At 39.9% G+C, this 23,479-nt stretch overlaps 1 long non-coding RNA gene across 1 annotated transcript in view; it reads left to right on the top strand.

The window, feature by feature from the left end:
* The first annotated feature begins 14,071 nt into the window (after nucleotides 1-14,071).
* LOC138760160 (uncharacterized) overlaps nucleotides 14,072-23,479 on the top strand; it is a 32,054-nt gene continuing 22,646 nt past the window's right edge. The window contains exon 1 of the long non-coding RNA XR_011355474.1: nucleotides 14,072-14,141. This is a non-coding gene — a long non-coding RNA (uncharacterized lncRNA). The remainder of the gene's footprint in view (nucleotides 14,142-23,479) is intronic.

Raw genomic sequence — 23,479 nt, 5'->3', positions numbered from 1 at the left:
CAAGTTTAAAGATAATTAAAAGCAACTTTTGTTTAAATAACCATTTGTCTTGATGAATAGCTATTGCAGCTGGGTTTTGGGGTCCTCTGGGCTCAAACATAACAATAACTTTCCTACACTTTTTAAATAATTGCAACTTGGTATTTTCAGTATACTTACAGTATATTCAACTTTAAAACTAAATACACTGATGTGGTAGAAACAAAAATAAAACTTCAATTTTCCTATTTCCAATATATTCCGAGATACTGGAAACCAAGGAGAACATGTTTTCTCTAACAGTCAGAAATCTTTAAAGTTTTCTTTTAAAAGAAAACATAATAAAATGCACATTTATACAGTAGGGTTTCACATTGAAGTATCACAACATTTTTGCAAAAGAACTAGTTTTGGTGAAGAGGGTTTTCTTAAGGAAGCAAATATAGTAGTTATAAAATTTTTAAATTTAAATTTAGACATAAAGCACGGTAACAGGCCATTGTGGCCCAAGTTCCGTGCCACCCAATTAACCTATAGCTCTGGTACATTTTGAATGGTGGGAGAAAACTGGAACCCCTGGGTAAAACCCACGGAGTCACGGGGAGAACGGTCAAACTCCTTACAGTGCAGGATTTGAACACCAATCGCTGGTGCTGTGAAGGCATCGATTTAAACGCATCCCAACTGTGCTGCCCTAAATGGCATCATATACAGTCCTCTGCAGAATATTAATTAATTTGTGATTGCTGTTATTTAGAGAGAAATATTGGTGAGGACAATAGGAAAATTCCATCTTCAAATAGTGGTAGGAGATCACTTATCTCTTTCTTCTCCTTTGGCTTGGCTTCACGGACGAAAATTTATGGAGGGGTATGTCCACGTCTGCTGCAGGCTCGTTGGTGACTGACAAGTCCGATGCGGGACAGGCAGGCACGGTTGCAGCAGTTGCAAGGGAAAATTGGTTGGTTGGGGTTGGGTGTTGGGTTTTTCCTCCTTTGTCTTTTGTCAGTGAGGTGGGCTCTGCGGTCTTCTTCAAAGGAGGTTGCAGCCCGCCGAACTGTGAGGCGCCAAGATGCACGGTTTGAGGCGATATCAGCCCACTAGCGGTAGTCAATGTGGCAGGCACCAAGAGATTACTTTAAGCAATCCTTGTAACTCTTCTTTGGTGCACCTCTGTCTCGGTGGCCAGTGGAGAGCTCGCCATAGAACACGATCTTGGGAAGGCAGTGGTCCTCCATTCTGGAGACGTGACCCACCCAGCGCAGTTGGGTCTTCAGCAGCATGGATTCGATGCTTGCGGACTCTGCCATCTCGAGTACTTCGACGTTAGGGGTGTAAGCGCTCCAATGGATGTTGAGGATGGAGCGGAGACAACGCTGGTGGAAGCGCTCTAGGAGCCGTAGGTGGTGCCGGTAGAGGACCCATGATTCGGAGCCGAACAGGAGTGTGGGTATGACAACGGCTCTGTATACGCTTATCTTTGTGAGGTTTTTCAGGTGGTTGTTTTTCCAGACTCTTTTGTGTAGTCTTCCAAAGGCGCTATTTGCCTTGGCGGGTCTGTTGTCTATCTCTTTGTCGATCCTTGCATCAGATGAAATGGTGCAGCCGAGGTAGGTAAACTGGTTGACCATTTTGAGTTCTGTGTGCACGATGGAGATGTGGGGGGGCTGGTGGTCATGGTGCGGAGCTGGCTGATGGAGGACCTCAGTTTTGCTCTGATCAGTCAAGGAGGTGGATGGTTGTTTGATAGTGTTCTGGTCTTTAGCTGTTAAAAGGCTGATTGTTCCACTACTCAGCCTTTTGCGAATTCCGCCCAGGGGCCCGAGGTCCTGTTGCTGCCGCTGCCGGAGGCCCGATGTCCTGCGGCCGCCCAGGGGGGCCCAAGATCCTGTTGCTGCCGCCGCTGGAGGCCTGAGAACCCGCTGCTGCCCGGGAGGGCCCGAGGTCATGCCTGAGTCCGCCTGAGGTAATGGCCGCATCGCGGGGAGAGACAGCCAGCCAGGTCCGGGCCTGCCTGCACTGCTGCCCGAGCACTGAACACAGGCCGCCATCGCCAGGCAAACCCTAGCAGCCCACACAGCCCAACTGCTGGCAGCTGAGCCCCAGGCCGGGAGCGGTCAATGAGAACTGTTTAGTGTATTTCAGAGTTTAATACACACCTCAAAAACCAATAGTCTAAACACTAACAACCGTGAACTCCATTGCAGAGTTCTCTCCAGTCTTAAAAAAATTTTCTACTAGATCACTTATCTACAATTGAAAAGATTGCCAGAGTCTTGGTTTAATGCCATATCTAAAGTATGAAACTTCTAAGAATGTGTTGCACTGAAGTATCAAACTAGATTATGTAGGCATGTCCTCTTACAGTGTTCAAACTCTTTGGTCTGACGTATATTACAAGTAAAGAAGTTGCCTATATCAGTTTTCAAATAATACACATGAATGTTGATTACTTTGAAGTACTTAAAGCATTTCTGTTTTGCTGTGATTCTTGCTTGTTGTAATGAAAGCATACAATTTACTTGTTATCAACATTATTCAGTATTTAGCCATTTTTACTTAGATAGGGAGGGAAGGCTAAGAGTTAATCTTGTGTAGCCCTTTCATTTTTCTATACTATTTTCTCTTTCTTTTCTCTAAGTGGTATCTCAAGCAAAAGAATTTCCCAATTCAAGGTCCTGTGCAAGGTCATCTGAAGTGTGAAAATTACAACCTTTCAAAATTACACCCTGTGTTTTCCAGATTTTTACTCCACCTTAGATTTTAAATCAAAATTGATGTCTCCAGGGCTGGGTAAGGTATACCCCAGGTTGCATTGTGAAGGGAGGAAAGAGACAGCTGGGGCATTGGCAATGATCTTAGCATCCTCCTTGCTACATGCAAGATGCCAAAGGATTGGAGAATGGTAAATGTATTCCCTTTTTTTTAAAAAAAAAGGTAATGGGGAGAATTGTGGTAATTATAGACCAGTGAGTCTTGTGTCAGTGATGTGTAAACTATAGGGAAGGATTCTTGATGATCAGATTTGAGCATTTAGAGAAATATTCTCTTTTTGGGGAGAGTCGGCATAGCTTTGTAAGGGAAAGGCATGGCTCATGAGCTTCATTTTGAGGAGGTAACAACAGAAATTAATGAAGGTAGGGCAATAGGTGTGATGTATATGGATTTTAGTAAGGCATTTGACAAGATCCCCTATGAGAGACTCATTCAGAAATTCATTAGAAATGGGATCCATAGAACTTTGACTGTGTGAATTCAGAATTGGCTTGCCTATAGAAAAGAGAATAGTAGTATACAGAAAGTATACTGTTTGGAGTCGGTGACTAGTGGAGTTCTGCAGGGATATGTTCTGGGACCCTTGCTCTTTGTGATTTTTATAAACTGCCCAGGTAGGTTTGTGAAGGTTGGAAGAGTTGTGAATAGTGTTGAAGGTTGTAGTAGGTTACAAAAAGTTATAGACAGGAAACAGAGTTGGGCAGAAAAATGGAAGATGGAGTTCAATTGAGACAAGTGTGAATTGATGCATTTTAGAAGGTCAAACCTGAAGGTTAATGATCAGATACTTAACAGTGTGGAAGGGACCAAGGGGTCTAAATTTATATATCTCTTAAGGTTGCTGCACAGTTTGATAGGATAGTTCAGAAGGCCTATGGGATGCTGCACTTCATTAGTTCGGGGATTGAGTTTCAGGTGAGAGGACGTGTTGCAACTCCACAAATCTCTGGCAAGGCCACACTTAGAGTATTATGTTCCATTCTGATTATCTCCTTATAGGAAGCTACGTTATGTGTGCCTGGATTGGAAAGTAAGCCTTATGAGGTAAGGTTAGCAGAGCTTGGAGCTTTCTCTTTGGAGCGAAGAAGGATGAGAAGTGACACAATAGAAATCTACATGAATCTGAGAGGCATAGATGAGGTGGACAGCCAGTGTATTTATCCCAGGGTGGCAGTAGCAAACACCAGAGGACATTGAAGTGCCACTTAATGAAGAAGATGAAGGCTGTGTAGTTAACCAGGAATCATGGCTTTAATTAGCAGAAACTAGTGGTACAATAATGAATGATAATGGGTGCATACACAGTTATACCCAAGGGGAGTGTCTTTAGTGGTAGAGATAATACACGTCCAATGTCAGTAAAGCAGACTAAGCATCAGCCTCGAATGCAGTATAGGGTCGTTTGTTGCACTTGCAGGAGCTGAAAGAAAGAAATCATTGCTGCCACACCGAAGGTCATTAACGACGTTTTATTCAAATTCAGCGCGCCCCTTTAAGGGCAGCATGAGCTCAGTCACCTGGTGCATTGTGACATCATAATTGCTGCCCAGTGTGCGTGCTGGAAGGAGTCTGAGAAAAACCTCTGATGACGCCATTTCCCCATGGCTGCCCCCACCAGGTGGCGATACAAGCAGGGCCGGTTCGCCATGAGGATGTGCGCCGCCACTGTTCACATTTTTTAATGGGAATTTGGTGGTAGGGTGCCTTAAGGTTGATCGTCAAGTACACCTTATATTGGGCTATCTGATTAACAATTTCGTTAATGTGAGACAGGGGGAAGGCATCCAAGTTAGTATAACGGTTAATTGTCTGGCTGTAGTCAATAGCCAGTCATTTCTTAGTGTGATTTTTCACCTCGCCACAGACTCCTGCTGGGTTCAATCACCCCCTCTTTAAGTAGTCTCTGAATCTCAGCCTTAATAAACTCACAGTCCTCTTTGCTGTAAGAACGGCTCGTAGAAACAATCTGTCGACACTCGGGAGATAGATTGTTGAACAGGGAGGGAGCTTTGTTCTTTAATGCGGACAGACCGCAGTAACCAGTGCGGGGGATGGTAAGTGTGGGTAGAGGCACATCGAAATTTAACACTACACTTTTCATCTGAGATTGAATATCCAACCCCAGTAACACGGGAGCGCAGAGATCAGGCATTACGAAAAGCCAAACATCAGCAAGACAATGTCCCTGCAAGTTCAGAGTAACTTTACACTTGTCCCATATAGTCTTTTTAAGTTCGCTACAAGCCACAGATATCCATTGGTTCGCTGGATATCTCCACAAATTTAAGGCTTTTGCAACCTTTTCATGAATGTAGCTGTCAGTGCTGCCGGAGGTTATTAAGCAATCGACAGTCTCACCATTCACCTCCCCCTTCATAGTCGACCGTTCCAGTCTGTAACAACCCCCAAGCTTTACAGTCAATTGAGGTATCGCAAGAGAACTTTGTGTCGATCTCACCTCGCCGTCACTTGAAGTCGATTCAGCGAGCTCGTCTGGAGATTCCCCCTTTCGTAGTCATCTTCCATTGCAGCGGCTCCAGGATGAATTTTCTTGGCGCTTTTCTTCTTATCGGTGGGAGTGTTCTTCACCCTACACGCTTTAGTGAAGGGGCCGTGTTTCCCACAGTAGAGAATCAAGCCGGACACTTCTGTCTGGACTGCCAGCTCTTATTACAGAAGTAACGTTTGCCAGGGGTTCATCCCTTCCTCTTCTTCAGGGGTCCAGCATTCCTGGATGTTTCTTTTTCAGTTTCCAGCATTTCACTGGACTGCATAGCACTTCTCAATGTTTTGGCTAGTGTGACTGCTGGCCATAGGCCAGGGGCTTTATCTCTAGTAGCCTCTGATGGATGTAACTGGAGTCGATTCCGTTGACAAAAGCATCCAGCTGCAAAGCATTGCGGTGCTGTTCTGCATTGACTGCCTTGACATCGCATTCGTTTGCCAGCGGGTCAAGAGCCAGTGCATAGGCAGCATCACTTTCCCCGGGTTTCTGGTGTCGAGTCAGCAACTGGTGCTGGGCAAGTACCACATTCTGTTGCGCCGCATAGTAAGCAATCAGACGTTCCCGGGCTATGGCCAGAGTCGTAGCTCCTCGCGTTGTAGCAAAAGGAATCTCACCCAATAAGGAATTCAGGTGGTCCCACTGTATCGCCTCATCAACCATGTTGTTCCGAGCTATGTAATAATTGAAACAAGCAACCCAGTGGTTGAAGATTTCTCTGGCCCTTGGGGCAGAATGGTCGATTATCAGCTGCTCTGGGTTGAGTGCTGCATCCATTTCTAATGATAAAATTGAAGTGCCAGTTAATGAAGGCTGTGTAGTTAACCAGGAATCATGGCTTTTATTAGCAGAAACTAGTGGTACAATAATGAATGATAATGGGTGCATACACAGTTATACCCAAGGGGTGTGTCTTCAGTGGTGGAGATAATACACGTCCAATGTCAGTAAAGCAAACTAACCACAGTGAAGGACTGAGCATGACACAGATTCACCACAGACATCTATACAAAGTGAAGGGAGAAAACTTTAGGGGAGACATTGGGGTTCTTTTCAAACAAGGAATTGTGGGTTGCTGGAATGCCTTACCTGGAGAGGCTTGGCAATTCAGAGGGTTGTTGACTCAGAGACCCTTGGGCACATGGATTAAAGAAAAATAAAGGGTTATGAGGTAGGAAGGTCAGTTTATTTTTGGTAGGAATATATAGGTCAGCACAACATTGAGAGCTGAAGGGCCTGTTCTATGAATGCAGCATTTCTTTGCTCTTGTCATCTTGGACTTGCACACCAAAGTCTCTCTGTTCCTCTGTATTTCCTAGTAATCCTAATGTACATCCCGTCCTTGTTCATCCACCAAAAAAGCATCACTTTATAGTAGGGTTAAATTCTCCTTTGTGAGGAGCTTGAGGAGATATGGTAGGTCACCCAAGACTCTTTGAAAACTTCTACATGCATCCCTTGGAGAGTACTCTGGCTGGTTGCATTGCTGTCTGGTACAGAGGTGCCAATGCTCAGGACAAGAAAAAAAACTCCAGAGGGTGTTTGACTCGGCCTGCGGCATTCCAGTTATTCACTCCGTCGAGGACATCCACAAGAGATGGTGCCTTAAGAAACCAGTCTGTATCCTCAAGGACCCCCACCACCCAGGCCAAGCCCTCATCATTCTGCTACCATCAGGGGAGAAAGGTCTAAGAGCCTGCAGGTGAGCACTCAGGGGTACAAGGACAGCTTCTTTCCCTTTGCCATCAGATTCCTGAATGAACAATGAACCACAGACACTGCCTCACTTTGCCTTTTTCTTGTACTATTTTTTATTTATTTTGTGAGGTGATTTATATAAATGTTTGCACTATGATACTGCCGTTAAACAATAAATGTTGTGACACGTTCATGCCAATAAATTTTGATTCTGATTCTATGCACATTTTAACCAAGTATTGCCCCCTTACTTTTCTCAAGTAGAACACATCAGCCCTGTACTCTCTCCATTTCATTTTGATTGACTTGTAGATTTCCCTGCATGCAATTGCTCCCAGTTTACTTGGAACATAGGAAAGGAGTTGGAGTTGGCCATCTTTCCTCTACTGCCTCATTGGGCAGAGAATTCCATGAAGTCATTACTTTCTGGAAGAACCAGTTCTTAGTCTTAAATCTTCTCATATAATCCTTCACACTATGCCCACTAGTTCTAGCCTCACATGTCAGTGAATACAACCAATCTTTGCTTCTGTCTTATCTATTCACATCATACTTTTACATGTTCCTCTAAGAACCCTCTTCATCCTTCTGAACTCTAATGAGCATAATCCAAGGCAATCCAATACCTCCTCAAAAGCCCTTTATTTCCTGAATAAAACTGGTAAACCTCATTTACACCAACTCCAAAGCCCGTACATCTCTTCTCCAGAATGAAGGCCGGAACGACACATGGTAGTTCAAGAGAAACCTCACCTGTACCCTGTACAGCTGCAGCAGAACCTCCCTGCTCGTAAATTCAATCCCTCAAGTAATAAAGAACAACATCCTAAGTGACTTCTTGATTATCTTCTGCATCTGTAAACTATCCTTTCTATGATTCATTTCTCAGCACTCCCAAGTCCCTCTGTGCAATAGCTGCCACAGTTTTTCACCATTTAAATGTTGCATGATTTACTCTTTTTCTTTTGAAAGCGGATGACCATGCAATTACCAATATTGTTCTCCATTAGTCAGACCCTTTCCCATTCACTTATCTTAACTACATCTCTGTCTGAAGACTCTGTTCTCCACACAATTTGCTATTCTACTGAATTTGATGTAATTCGTAAACTTGAACGTAAATACGTTGCACTTGACCCCCTCCTCCAAATTGTTTTTGTTTACCATGAACAATTGTGGGCCCAGGACCAATCCCTGTGGCTCTCTGCTCACCACTGATTTCCAACCAGAGAAAGATCTATTTATTCTAACTCTCTGGTTTCTATTGGTTAACCAATTTTCTCTCTATGCTAATACATTTACCCCAACTCCATGAATCATTATTTAATGCATAAGCTGTTTATATGGCACCTTAACAAATGTCTTCAGGAAATTCAAGTGTACCACATCCACTGTGTTTATTCTATCATCAAGAAACTCCAGTAAATTAATTAAATATGATCTCAGTCTATGCTGTGTCTGCCTGATGGAATAACTTCTGTCCAGATGCTTTGCAATTTCTTCCTTCTGTCCACTTTTATCACATTGAAGTCAGCATTCCCCTAGTTCAGGACCTTAAGATCAGGTCACTCCTTATTCCTCTGCACAAGTGTGAAATTTATCGACTTTTGTTTTCTATTTCTGAAATGCTCCTTCACTGATCCTTCTCCAAATATTAGATCCTGTATCAACACCTCTACTGTCAGATTATCCATAGATTGACTCAAAAAGCTGTCCTGGCTGGATCTTCAAAAATATCTCCTCCTCCAAGCCTTTAACATTCAAGCAAACTGTTGGGGAAAATTGAAACTCCTTGCTTCCATTTGCAGCAAACTCCCGGTAGGCTGTTAACCAACCTTTCATAAATGCCAGTGCATGGCAATTGGCTCACCAGAAGAAATTTCCATTTTCCACCCACCTGGACCTCATTTCCATTCTCTTTCACTGACCGATCTACAACTTTGTGCCACCTCTTCCAACTCACTGGGTCGACAGACTCCACACACACACCGAACACTTACCAGGGCCACGAATCACTTTCAACTAACCTGGTTCAGTTTCCCGTACTACCATGAAACTTTGAGGATTCACCTCTATAAATAGTGACTGAATATGTATTTATAGTATAAACAAAATAACATCTGCTGATCCAGAATCACCAAAGGATTGAGCATGCTGGATTATTTTTTTTGCATTTCTCTGTGATTTGCCGGCTTCTCCCTTGCCCACTGTTTGGAAGATAATAGTATGCACTTGCCTCCTTTTGGTTTCTAAGCTGCATTCACGTGGCATCATTAAAGAGTCTCCCTCCTTAATGCCTTAATGTATTTATTATTATTGCAATCCCACCTCTTCTTTTGCATTGGTCCCTGTCCCATCTGGGACATTCTGTGCACTAGATGATTGCTTCATCTGTCCATTCAATGTCACCTCCAATGTGAGCCACGTTGTTTATCTAACTATTTACTTCACAGACCATGTTTGTGCTTCTCGTGTCTCACATTTATCCTGAATAGAGAACTTTATTTAAGAAGCCACTGAACACACATGGTTAGATTGCTTTACTCATGATATTTACCTGGAACCAGAAATGTCTTTCACAGAAAGTAAAACCATTCGTAGTCATAAATAATGAATAAATAGTTGATAGTGTACACAATGCCTTACCACTCAAATGTCACTTCAGAGAAACATCAGCGACTGTTTTAATCTATGGTGCTTGAACCTTCAGTAAGTTTTCTGGAAGCAGAAATATTTTTGATCTCCGAGATGTTGTTCTCACTTTTTGTTGTGTGAGAGCAAATGAGCCACGTCGATAAGGTGAAGCAGAATTGAAGATGAGACAGGTGCAGAACACAAATTCTCCAGAACCTTTTACTGTGTATGCTTAAGCATCTCCTTTTCTCTGTACGTTAGGAAGTACAATTCCTAAAGGATACCAGATAACAATAAAGTAAAATTTTGTGAATGATAATTGAAGATTGAAATGTAAAATTAGATTAGGTGGGTGGCACGGTGGGCTTCGTACCACGCCTTTACAACACCAGTGATCGGGACCAAGATTCGCATCCTGCACTGTCTGGAAGGAGTTTGTACTTTCTCCCTGTGTCTGTGTAGGTTTTCTCTGGGGACTCCAATTTCTTCCCACCGTTAAAAACGTAACAGGGATGTAGGTTACTTGGGTGTAAATTAGACTTGTGGGCCAAAATGGTATGTAACCATGCTGTATTATCTAAATTTTAAAATGGAATTCTGATTACGACTCTCATTAAGATGAATTAAGCAGCATGTTGAAGGCTGAAGTAACTGTTCACCATTGTCTAAGTGAAGGACTTTCTCATTCTCAATCTTAAATTGCTTAATCCTTGTTCTCCTGGGCAGAGGAAATATCATTTCTGTGCCATCCTCTGAAGAATATTGCAGGCTACAATTAGATCTCTTTATAGCAGCTGCTACACACAGAAAACACCACTAAACTCGGTGAGGTTTCCAGTAGAACTGTTTATTTGAACTTTGTCTGCGTCCTTTTAAAGCTAATGGAAGTTCCCCTCCGCATAGCGGTGATGTCATCACTTGGCCTGGGGCGTGAGTGGTAGCCTAAGCCATGAGGCAGTGAGTAAGCCCTGATGGTGCCATCTTCTGCAGCTGCCCAGCCAGTGCGGTGGTACAAATGGGTCCGGTTTGCTAACAGGGATGTGCGCTGCTACATCTTTAACATTTAGAAGAATGGCAGTCCCAGTTGACTCAATTTTTCATGCAACAGCCATCCCTGAAACCATGCCAGTGAATCTTCATTGGTAAATATACCCCTACTTGGGTAGAGGCCAAAATTCTACACAATAGTCATGTTTAATTTCATCAGTATCATTTATAAATGCAATAAAATGTCTTTACCTCTTATACTCAAACTCTTTTGATATAAATGGAAATGTATGTGCCTTCCCTATAGAGTGGAATCACACAGTCACTTGCATATAACAAACTATCTGACTTTTCTGTTATGTGCACCAAAATAGAGAACTTTACTTTTTCCACATTATATTTAATGTGTTCCCATGTTCTTGTCCTCTCACTTAGCTTGTCCGAATGCTCTTGAAGCCTCTTAACATCTCTCCATATTCACAATCTTATGGGTTAGACAGAATAAAATTTGTAGATTTTCCTCCATGAAACTCACTTAATTTTTGCTGTTACCAGGATGATTTAGAATTCCTTCACAATGTGTAACATCACCTCATTGGTTAAACAGGAGCCATCTCAATGGTTAAAAGTAATAGGTCAAAGGTCAATCAAACTCAGTTACTGTTATTATCAAGTTGAACCCTTTTTTTGACTGATAAAACAGGTCTGACTTTGACGTTACCTAGTCAAAGTGAATTAAAATTATTGATTCGTAATAGTAATGTGAATAAATTTATCTCTGACATGTATAATTTCCTTCAAAAGAAACACCCTAAAATAGGGGTGCATAAATTGTGATTAAGATGGGAAACTGATTTGAATACACAAATAGATAAGAAAGATTAGATGCCATTATATAGAGATAATATGACAAAAGTTATTCATGTTAAATACAGATTGGTTCAATAGAATTTTTTTGGATCAGTTAATATATTTGACTCAAAAAAAATTAAAAATTGAACCGTCTATTATCAGATTTATGGTCAAGAAGTTGGATCATTTCTACATTCTATTTGGAAGTGTCCTAAAGTTTTTGGTTGCAATGTTAGAATTTTTTTTGGTATGAATTACAGGGGTTAAGTTTCCACAGGATCCGATTTTATTTTTGTTGGGTAATATTAGATATATAAAACCTAAAATGAATTTGTATAAATTGCTTTAGCAGTTTTAGGAAGTGTAAAGCTATTATCAGAAATCAGACATGGATTTAGGGATGGAGAGATGGCATGAGGAACTTCGTAGCTGTATCCCACTTGAGAAGATTACTTATAATTTATGAAATAAATATCATATACTTTGGAAAATATGGTGCCCATATTTGCAAAATGTGGGTATGAATGTTTAATAGACTCTCTAAAGACCCTATCTCTTCGTAACCTCCAGCATTATTATTATTTTTTAAATTATGACATATAGTTTATCATCTTGACATTCTCCAGTCTTTTTTGGTGGGGGGGTGGTTCTGTAATTTTTGAAGTCTTTTATTGAAGTCTTTTACTGTTGTGATTTTAAAAATTGTTATAAAATATTTTTTTTTAAATCAAACTAAGCTGCACTCACAGACTAAGCCACCTTCTGATTGGTTGTTCTCACCTGAAGTCACATGACTTAATACCTGAGCCATCTTCTTGGCCTAGGAGTATAAAAAGCTGCACACGTGATTGTCTCTCTTTGTTATCCTAAGGTTGCTCTTGACCATGATCTGCAGGCAGCGGTAGAGGACAAATTGTGAGATTTGTGCCATAAGCCATGGGGGGGTTATTTGTGGTAGGTACTTGGGGGATCATTATTGTTCACCTGTTTTAACTTGTACATTAGAATCTTTCGCGAGATAGTTTAATCTATGTGTTGTGCATTGGAGGGTGGTAGGTGCAGTTGGTTTTCACCCTCAGTAATTTTAAATTTCTTCTCCAGTTATTGGTGGTTTAGTGAACTTGCATGCTAGTGACATCAGTTCGTGTGTGCGAGTTTTGTCTGCAGTTTCATGTTTGCTCCTGGCTGTAAAAAAAACTTGCATTTTGATGCTATTTCATATCCAGTGTGGAACCTGTTGAATCTGTTACCTCAACCCTCATCTGTAACTATATGCACAAAGGGATTATTTTTTACATGCTAAATGGATTAAAGTTTCAATGCATTTAGTGAGGGATGGATTTGGAAATGAATTTTGCCAAGGATTATCGTTCTGAGGTGACATCATCTATACTGACTACCAACCACACCTATACTCTCTTTGAAGGGGTAAAATAATGAAAACAATCTTCAGCTAATTTCACTTAAAACATTGGAGAAATCAATCAAACTGAGAGGCTGTAGTGACTAATATAATTAGTTACTGTTAACACGACCACCTTCTGGATATCTCCTGTCATCTCAATTTTTAAGACTTTTTATAACTTTTATTCATCTCGTGCACCAGTGAGCAACAACCTTCTGAGAAAAGGAATACTTCAAAGCATCAAATTGAGTTTTATGTTGTCCCCGCAACTGCAAGCAACTAAATAGACAATAATTACTGTTCACTGATGTAGGGTATAATCTAGAAACCTCACTATGTTCTCCAGAAGTCGGCAATTCTACCATAAAATCTGTTTCTTTAACTGCTCTTAATGGACTTTTTATTGGACATCTTTGTTAAAGTCTAATGGAAAAAATTCAGAGCTGTATTCCTTTGGAGAAAATCACTTATAACTTGCAAAATAAATATCCACCTTTTGTACAAATTTAGAGTCTGTATATGCAAAGTTTAGGGATAAATGTACTTCCTCCTTCTTAAGACCTGTAATAATTCTCTTCCCTAAAAATCATATATTATTAAAAATATTGTAAGATCTCAATGCATGAGTTAATCTTCTGTGCAATCCAGAATAATATTCTTTCTATATTTCTGCTTTTTCGTATTTTTTATATAATTATATTTCATGTCTATTATAATTTTTATCATGGGGAAGGGGGTTTAATACTGTGTAATCTTTAATTTAATTAAGTATACATTATATAAAATGTATAATTACATGGTTGAAATTTTTAAATAAAAAAAATTCCAAAAAAAAGTCTAAAGGAAACTGTAACTGCCCATTACAACAGGTCACAATAAAAATATAAGATAGCCTGAAACTTGATGCTGATTGCAGGGGATGGGAGCTAGAATGCCAGAGCAGATGGAGGAGTGGACGAGAAAAAGGTTGATGTGAAAATTACATGGACCGTCAAAAGTCAGCGGGTTGTTGGAGGTGGAAATTTACTAAAGTGCATCTAATTCAATGCAAGGAGTATAGTAGGAAAGGCAGACGAGCTTAGAGCATGGATTGGCAAGTGGAATAATGACATTGTGGCCATTAATGAAACTTGGATGCAGAAGGGGCAGGACAAGCAGCTCAATGATTCAGGCTTCCATTGCTTTGGACTCAACAGAACGGGAGGAATGAAAGTGGGAGGAATCGCATTACTCATCAGGGAAAATATCACAGCTGTACTCCAGCAGGACAGATCAGACGACTTGTCAACTGAAGCTATATGGTTGAAGGTAAGACCACACTTATGGGATCATATTATAAACTGCCCAATAGTTAATGAAAATTGGAGGAGCAAATCTGTAGACAGATAGCAGACAGCTGCAGGAAATATACGGTTGTTATAGTAGGGGATTTTAATTTCCCACATACTGTAAAAGGGCTGGATAGCTTGGAGTTTGTCAAATGTGTTCAGCTAAGTTTTCTAAATCAATATATTGAGGTACCAATGAGAGAGAATGCAATATTGGATCTCCTTTAGGGACTGAGACAGGACAGATGACAGAAGTATGTACAGGGTAACAGTTTGGGTCCAGTGATCATAATGCCATTAGTTTCAAGTTAATTATGGAGAAAGATGGGTCTGGGCCTTGGGTTCAGATACTAAATTGGAGAATGGCCAATTTTTGAAGAAATGGAAAGGACCTGGAATGCATGGAATTGGATAAGTTTTATTCCAGCAAGGATTTGTGAGGTAAATGGAGGACTATCAAAGGTGAAATTTTGAGTGTACAGTTTATATGTTCCTGTCAGGATCAAAGGTAAGGTTATAAGGCATAGGGAACCTTGGTTTTTGAGGGATAATTGGGGATCTGGTTCAGAAGAAAAGAGAGGTGTGTATAACAGGTATTGGCAATATGGAGAAAATTAGGTACTTGAGGAGTATATATTTAAAAAAAAAGAAAAGCCTCAAGAAATAAATCAGGAAGGTGAAAAGAAGACATGAGGTGGCTTTGGCAGACAATGTGAATCAAGAAGGTAAAAAGAAGACATGAGGTGGCTTTGGCAGACAACGTGAATCCGGAAGGTGAAAAGAAGACATGAGGTGGCTTTGGCAGACAAGGTGAATCCGGAAGATGAAAAGAAGACATGAGGTGGCTTTGGCAGACAATGTGAATCCGGAAGGTGAAAAGAAGACATGAGGTGGCTTTGGCAGACAATGTGAATCCGGAAGGTGAAAAGAAGACATGAGGTGGCTTTGGTAGACAATGTGAAGGAAAATCCTAAGGGTTTTTTACTGATAGAGTAAGAGATAAAGTTGGTCCCTTTGAAGATCAGAATGGTTGGCTTTGTGGGAGCCAAAAGAGATAGGGGAGACCTTAAATGTTTCTTTTCCCATCAGTATTCATTCAGGAAATGGGCACAGAGTTGTAGGAAATAAGGTAAACAAACAATGAAGTCATGGAACTAATACAGATGAAAGAGGAGGAGGTGCTTGCTGTCTTAAAGCAAATAAAGGTGGATAAATTCCCAAGGCCTAACAACCTATTCCCTTGGACCTTGAGGGAGGCTAGTGTAGAAATTGCAAGAGCTCTGACAGAAATATTTAAAATATCTTTAGCCATGGGTGTAGCGCCAGAGGATTGGAGGGTAGCTCACGTTGTTCTGTTGTTTAAAAAAAAACAACCAAAAATAGCCCTGGAAATTATAGGCTGGTGAGCTGGATGTCAGTAGTAGGTAAGTTCTTGGATATACAATTATTTGTATTGCCAAGGACTGATTAAGGATAATCAACATGACTTTGAGCATGGTAAGTCATGCTTAACCAATCTGAGTTTTTCGAGGAGGTTATGAGCAAAGTTAATGAAGAAAAGACTATGGATATTGTCTACATGGACTTTAGTAAGGCCTTTGACCAAGTCCTGCAAGGAAGATAAGTCAGGAGAGTTCAAATGCTAGGTATTCACGGTGAAGTAGTGAACTGGATTTAACAATAACTGGATAGGAGAAGCCAGAGACTAGTGCTTCTCAGATTGGAGGCCTGTAACTAGTGACCTGCCTCTGGGATTGGTATTAGGTCCATTGTTGTTTGTCATCTATTATCAATGATCTGGGTGATAATGTGGTAAATTGGATCAGCAAGTTTACAGATGACATAAAGATTGGAGATGTTGTGGACAGCAAAGAAGGTTTTCAAAATTTACAGTGGAATCTGGACCAGCTAGAAATATGGGATGAAAAGTGGCAGATGGAACTTAATGCAGGCAAGTGTGAGGTGTTTTGTTTTGGAAGGACAAGCCAAAAAAAAGAACATAGATGGTAAATGGTTGGGAATTGAGGAGTGTGGAAGAACAGAGGGATCTATTCAGCCACAGATCTAAGCTGCAGGACAAGGTGACATTCAAATATACAGCTGCTACCCGTCCACCATCAGTCTCATCAACAACCAACTCAATCAGAGACTCATTTAAGGACTGTTACTTTTGCACTTTGATTTCTCTCTATATATTATTTCAGTCAGTTTGTTTACATTTCTAAATTTGTTTACATGGCATCACAGGTGGATAGGGTTGTAAAGAGAGCTTTTTGCATATTAACCTTCATAAATCAAAATATTGAGTGCAGGAGGGGATAAAGTTGTATAAGACTGGTTTAATTATAATCTGAATCCTTACTTATGCAAGATTTTGGTAATAGACTTGAGAATATCTTGCCTAAAATTATCTCTAAAGATCAATCTAGGTTTATTAAGAATAGATTCTCTTATTTTAATATTAGAAGATTATTGAACATTATTTATTCCACTCCATCCAAATTACCAGAATGTTTAACTTGAAGCTGAAAAAAGATTTTGACAGTGTGGAATGGCCTCATTTGTTCAAGGTCTTGGGCAGATTTAACACTTGGATCAAACCAATTTACCAAGCTCCTATTGTGGCAGTTATTACTAATAACTATAAATCTCCTTATTTTAGGTTACATAGCAGTACACATCAAGGTTGTCCTCTTAGTCCCTTATTATTCAACCTAGCTTTGGAACCCTTAGTAATTGCTCTAAGAGATTCTACAAATATCCATGGTATCCAGAGAGGGGAGAGAGGGTTTCTTTATATGCAGATAATTTGTTATATCTATTGTTACAGCGTATATAGATATGTTTTTAGGAGATAAATTGGGAAAGGTTTTAGAATAGGTCACATACAAACACTTTAAAACAGATCTTATTTAATATACTGGAACTCTGCCCCATGGTAGATGTATCGGTACAGAGCTTTTGAAGAGTGCTCAAGAGACTTCACTAATGGAGTGTTGTTTGCAAAAGGAAACAGATGGAAGAGCATGCCGGAGTCACTGCTGTCTGGAAGAGAGCTGCTGTTCTGAGAGGGTCATGTGGTTTTACAAGCTGAAAGAGAGTCAAGTAGGCTTTCTCTTAGAGAGGGAGAGAGAGAGAGATCACTTGTACAGTGTAACAGCCAGCAGACAACGGCTTGGACTAAAACAGGACAAGCTGACAAGCTTTTGGAAAGCCCCAGTTGTAAGATGGCCTGGTCAAAGCTCTTGTGGTTCATGCAAGAGGAGAGGACTGGCTGTCTAATGTTTCACTTGGAATAAAAGAAAAAGAAAGGAACTTTGTGGTGACATGAAAGAAAGAGGTTATCATCTGGAGAACCATGAAGGGGCAAGTTTCATCAGCAAGACACTGAAATGGCTGATTCAAAAGGAACAGCAAAGCTCTCTCTGAAAACTGACAAGAACCTTCCTGAGCGGTAACCATTTACTTTTCAAGCACCAAAGCCTGATGAACTTCATAAATGTTAAATTCCGTGCACAGTATAAGAATTGCCTGCAACCAGTGAACTTGAAGGAATGAGAAATGAAATTCGACTGTAAATCAAAGAACTTTTCTAAACTTACCCACACATTACATACACGTGCTTAGAATTAGAAGGTGGTTAATTTAGGTTAAGTAAGTTGATAGTAATAAGTTAAAGTTTGATCCTGTTTTCATGTCTAAAGATAATTAAAAGCAACTTTTGTTTAGCCATTTGTCTTGGTGAATATCTATTGTTGCTGGGTTTTGGGGTCCTCTAGGCTCGTAACACATTGTTGAATTGTTTAAAAGATTTCAGCAAAAGTGCAATTTAGCTTTCAAAAGCTATTTTAAAAATGCAACAGTAGAGGAGAAGGTCAGTTATATACTTCTCTGGACAGGAGAGTAAGGCCTTGACTTATTTAATAGCTGGGTGCTTACAGAGGTGGAGACAAATGATCCAGAGCAGATATTTGTAAAGTTTGCTTCTCACCAGGTCTAAGAATTTCAAGGCTTTATGCAAGAGACTGATGAAACTGTTGATAACTTTCTCACAAGACTCAAAATTAATGTGCAAAATGCAGATTTAAACATATAGATGAAAGGTTAGTTGACCAACTAATATGGGGGAGTGCCCATCCCAAAGTGTAAAAGTCTGTCAGGGAAAGATAGCTTGAAGCTGGCCAGAACCTTCAAAGCCACTAGGATGCAAATGAAATCCCCATCTATGCAGACCCACCAACAGCAAAAAGAAGGAAGGGTTGATGCTATAAAGAACACAATCAGAAAAGTGAAAACCCCCAAGACCTGCAGGAAGTGTGGTAGACAACACCCCTTCAATGACCGAAATAAATGCCCCTCATACAGTTCTGAATATAGAGCCCATGGTAAAGCAAACCACTGGGAAAAGATGAGCAAGTCTGGTATGAAGAAAACAGTAATATCAGTGAAGAAAGAATGCAAGAATAAGATCCATCACATAAAAGGAAACAACATTGAGGATTTTGACACCCAGATACTGGAAATAGAATCCATACACCCTTCATGACATGTTGGGTGAGATGAAAAAAGGAAGTGAGTTGCACACAAGGATCCAAATACAGAGGAAACTAACCTACAATATTTAACCTAAAGGTGAAGCTGGATACTGGATCACAAAGCAATGTCCTTCCACTCAAACTCTACTGCCATATTTTCCCAGAGAACATAATAAAATGGTATCCAAAAGACACTGCATTGGAAACAGCAAATGTACATTAATGGCCTATGGTGGATGCATGATTAAGCAGCTAGGGAGAGCTAAGATCAATGGCTGCCATAAGGGAAAGAACATCCTCTGTACGTTCTACGTGGTAAATGCAGACTGACCACCAATTCTTGGTCTGGATAGCTGCTGGGAGTTGCAATTGATCTCTGTCAATTATGAGATCCAGATGAAGAAGATATCCAAAAGGATCAACAGAGACACTCCATTGGAGAACCTACCTCCAGTCACAAACAAGGCTGAGTTCATGAGCATGCACCCAGATGATAATCCAGTTGGATGCATTGGAGACTTTGAATTCACATCGCCATAGATCCAAACTGAAAACCAGTCGTCCCTGCTCCAAGGAAAGTATCACGAGAACTTTAGAAGAAACTGGAGCAAGAACTAAAGGATATGGAAAGTTTGCAGGTCATAGACAAAGTGACTGAGCAGACTGACTGGGTAAATTCCATAGTGGTCAAAGAAAAACCAAATGGCCGCTTGACTCTAAAGACTTAAATCAAGCAATAAAAAGGGGTCATGATCCAACACAAACACTAACAACAGCGGAGATCAGGTAAGCCAATATTGAGAGAGAGCTGTTGGCGGTTGTATACGGATGCGAAAAGTGTCACCAGTTTCTGTATGGAAGGAAGTTTATAGTGGAAAGTGATCATCGTCCACTGGAACACATTCAGAGGAAGACCCTAAACAAGATGCCAGCTAGACTGCAGAGATTACTTCTATGACTATAATGCTACGACTTCATCTTGAAATACATACCAGGCAAAGAGATGGTGCTTGCTGACACCTTGTCACGACTCCCTCCAAATAAAAAATATGAGATGGAAGACATGGGGATCAAGATACATCGTCTTATCAGTGTGACCAGTAAAAAAAAACTAAGCCAAATCCGAGAAGAAACCAGTAAGGATGAGGTGTTGCAAATGCTTTCTCAACAAGTAATGCAAGGATGGCCAGAGAGGATAAAGCAGATACAGTCTTCAATACATCAATATTGGTCTATCAGAGATGACATATTGTTGGAGAATGGTTTTCTGCTGGCTGGATGAAGACCGATTATACCTGGAACAATGCAGAAAGAGATTCTCCAGAAAATACATGGTCACATGGGAATGGAGAAATGCAAAGTCAGTCGTGTACTGGACTGGTATATACAAAAACATTGAAAATATGGTGGCTACATGTCAGATATGCCAAAAGTTCACAAACACACATCAAAAAGAGGAAATAATTTCCTAAGAAGTACTTTCCACAGTGGGAGCAGACTTGTTCACCGAGAATCAAGAGAGAAACAAAAGAAGACCCACATCCAACTCTTCTAACATTACAAGCAACACCTTTATGGGCTGACGTGAAGTCCCCAGTAAAACAACTCTGCCAAGCAAAATACAGAAGACCAGAAGAAGACGGGCTGACACTCAAGAAGGACACCAGCATTATAACAAACATGCAGAAACACTGCCAGAAATCTTCAGAGGGCAGCATGTGCATATTCAAGAGCCGATATTGAAAACATGGACCCCAGCAAAGGTCATCAGGGAAGCTGAGATCATACATTGTCCAGACAGACTCTGGCAATCAGTTGAGGAGAACAGAATTCATATCCGGCTGACACAAGATGTGATGAAGCAGAAAGCTTTAACACCAGCAAAGCCTGCAACACCAATATCAAGTGAGTTATTAAGTGAAGAGACCACAATCTCTAATACCAAAATATCAACACAACAGTTGTCAGGTGAAGCACAACATACTACATCACATACATGTGCACCAGCAACACCGAGCCCAACGGCTGCAGCCAAATCCACAAGATGGTGAAGGAACATACAGGCACCAGTGCGATATCGATAAGAACTATTTAAAAATAGTTGTGTAAATAAATGAGTGTACAATTCAGTTACTCAAGTTGCACTAGAAAGAAAGTGATAACACTTTTTTTCTTTATCTTGAGAAGGAGGGGTGTTATATAGTTAGGCGGTTACAAAATAGTTCACATTATCCTAAGAATACACCCTTCTCACTGTAGTAGCTGTAGTGCACCACTGTAGGGCATATGTATAGATGTGTATGTGAACAATCTCCTGAGATGGTAGAAGGCATCAGTGAGTAAAGTCTCCTTTGTTATTTGAATCTTGCATCTCTAATTTATATAAGAGGCCTCCCAAGAGGCATAACAGTCGCCTATACCTACTCTGCACCTCTCTTCTTCTGACCTTGATCCCCAATATCCCTTGTCAACCAAGGATCCCTGTACCTGCTAATCTTGCCTTTGATTCTGACAGGAACATACAAACTCTGTACTCTCAAAATTTCACCTTTGAAGGTCTTCATTTACCTTGCATATCCTTACCTGGGGAAAAAAAAACTTTCCCAATCCATGCATTCTACATCATTTCTTATTTCCTCAAAATTGGCCTTTCACCAATTTAGAATCTCAACCCAAAACCCTGACCTATCCTTTCTCCATCATTAACTTGAAACTAATGGCATTATTTGCTCCACATTTATTCCACATTAATTTGCTCCATATCAATAAGAAAAAAAAAGCATAATGGAAATATTTAATTAAAATAGGGGATATTCATTCACACTACTCTAAAGAAATGGTGATTATTGGGTTAACTAGGATAAAAACAATTTTGTACACATTTTTGGTTCCCTCAATGTTTGTCTGGAAACTTTTCAGCAGGTATAATGTCATATTTTGAATGTTCTTCTGATTTATAAGACTGCAAAAGTTATCAACAATAATGCAGCATTTCCAAGAAAATATGTTCTTTAGAGGACTAACACTGAAACAATTTTTCTTATCTACTCTAAGATCTTGTACTGCATAAAGCTGCAAATAAAATGTTGTGTATACTTGGCTGTTTTATTATGAAGGTCACCGTCAGGTTCTGGGCCTCAAGATTATGCCGAGCTATTGTCGATCTCTGGCACATCTGAGAGTTTGATTATGTGTGAGAGAGGTCATCCAAAATTCACATCAAGGAGAGCAGAATAATCTGCTTTTCCTTCAAGTCAGAGGAGCTGGCTGAGGGGGACAGGTATTTACATTCGTGGCAGGCTTTCCCAGATTTCAAGCATTCAGAAATTGCATGCATATCCTTGGAGACCTCCCTTACAATGTCCTGCAGAATTACTTAAAGATGCTTTGAAGGGATTTTTTTCATTCCCACATACAAAATTCATGATTCCTACAGTCTGTACTGATCCCATTGACACTCTTTAGGAGTACTTTCCTGATTACTTCCTTCATGAAAACATCCATTCGTTCTTCTGTGCCTTAAAGTGTTGTTTGTCTGGAGCAACGTCCCTTTTTAAAAATTACCTTTCAAGATCACACAGCATGGAGAACTTCCAATATGTAATGGAGAATGGCATCAGTTTTAATACAGCAATGGGAACCCCCCCCCCCAAAAATTTGGTGAACTTCACAACTGAAATTTGCAGCCTTTGCACTACTTGTGTAATGAACATTACAGTGATCCACAAACCATTTTAATATAAAATTTAACGTGGAGCATTATGTTGGCCAGTCTTTTTTTAGCTGCATGGAAGTCAGAAGGTGCAATTTGATCTTTCACATGATCCACCATGGTCTAACAGTGTCAAATATAGGGTGAAATGTAGGATTGGCATTGTACTGCAGCTTCGTGCATTCACAAGTTCCAGCAAGGTTAAATATAATTATTTTTTATTTGAATATTTTGAATTGTACCATTATTAATCCCAGAAGAAGATTTGAAAATTAAAGCAAACCACCTCAAAAATCCCTTGTTTTCGTAGAAGTAATCGATATACAGGACACACTCTTCAATAAGAATATATAGGACTCTTGCATTCAGACATATTAAAATTGATTCAGTATGCCAGGATGCCTTTAGAGCTTGATAAAAACATTCTGATGTTCTTCAACAAATTGAAAAAATGTATTTGCTAAAATAGGTCATTATAATGGGGTTCGTTGGGTACCTGTTGCAAAATGTTTATTTTCCATTCAGAATTCACATTTTTGTCTTTTATAATAATTTTGATTTTTTTTGACCGATTTGCTTTGTTCTAAGATATTAGAAAAGTTGTGCTGTGTATATTGGCCTAGATTTTGTTATCAGAGTAAATGAAGAAATGCTGTTGTTCAAGTGTTCGTATTTAATAAAACAAATTAAATGCAAGCAAAACTCCTTTCATAAAGATGTATCTCATTTTTCAAACAAAAAAATACCAGATTAGCAATGTTTATTTGTGGCTGACAGGTTCTGAAATATTATTTCAACATGGTCTTATTCATAGGTATTATTTGTTGAGGCTTTTTTGGTGTTTTTCAAATGTGAAAATATTTCAGTCCTTTCTTTTCTAATCCAATTACCACTTTCTCACTTTTTTCCCTTTTATTCTAATTTTTTTCAATTTACAAATGCTTTATTTCCAAATTTTCTCTAAGGAAATGTGTCGCGGATTTACAAATCTATATTAATCTATTAATAAATAGTGCACCACTCTGGAAGTGGGAATACTCCCTCTCAAAATACATGCAACATAATTTGTCC

Source organism: Narcine bancroftii, chromosome 4 (assembly GCF_036971445.1).
Source record: "Narcine bancroftii isolate sNarBan1 chromosome 4, sNarBan1.hap1, whole genome shotgun sequence".
Classification (NCBI taxonomy): domain Eukaryota; kingdom Metazoa; phylum Chordata; class Chondrichthyes; order Torpediniformes; family Narcinidae; genus Narcine; species Narcine bancroftii.
The sequence above is the reverse complement of the archived record's forward strand: the minus strand, read 5'-3'. Positions and strand labels throughout refer to the sequence as shown.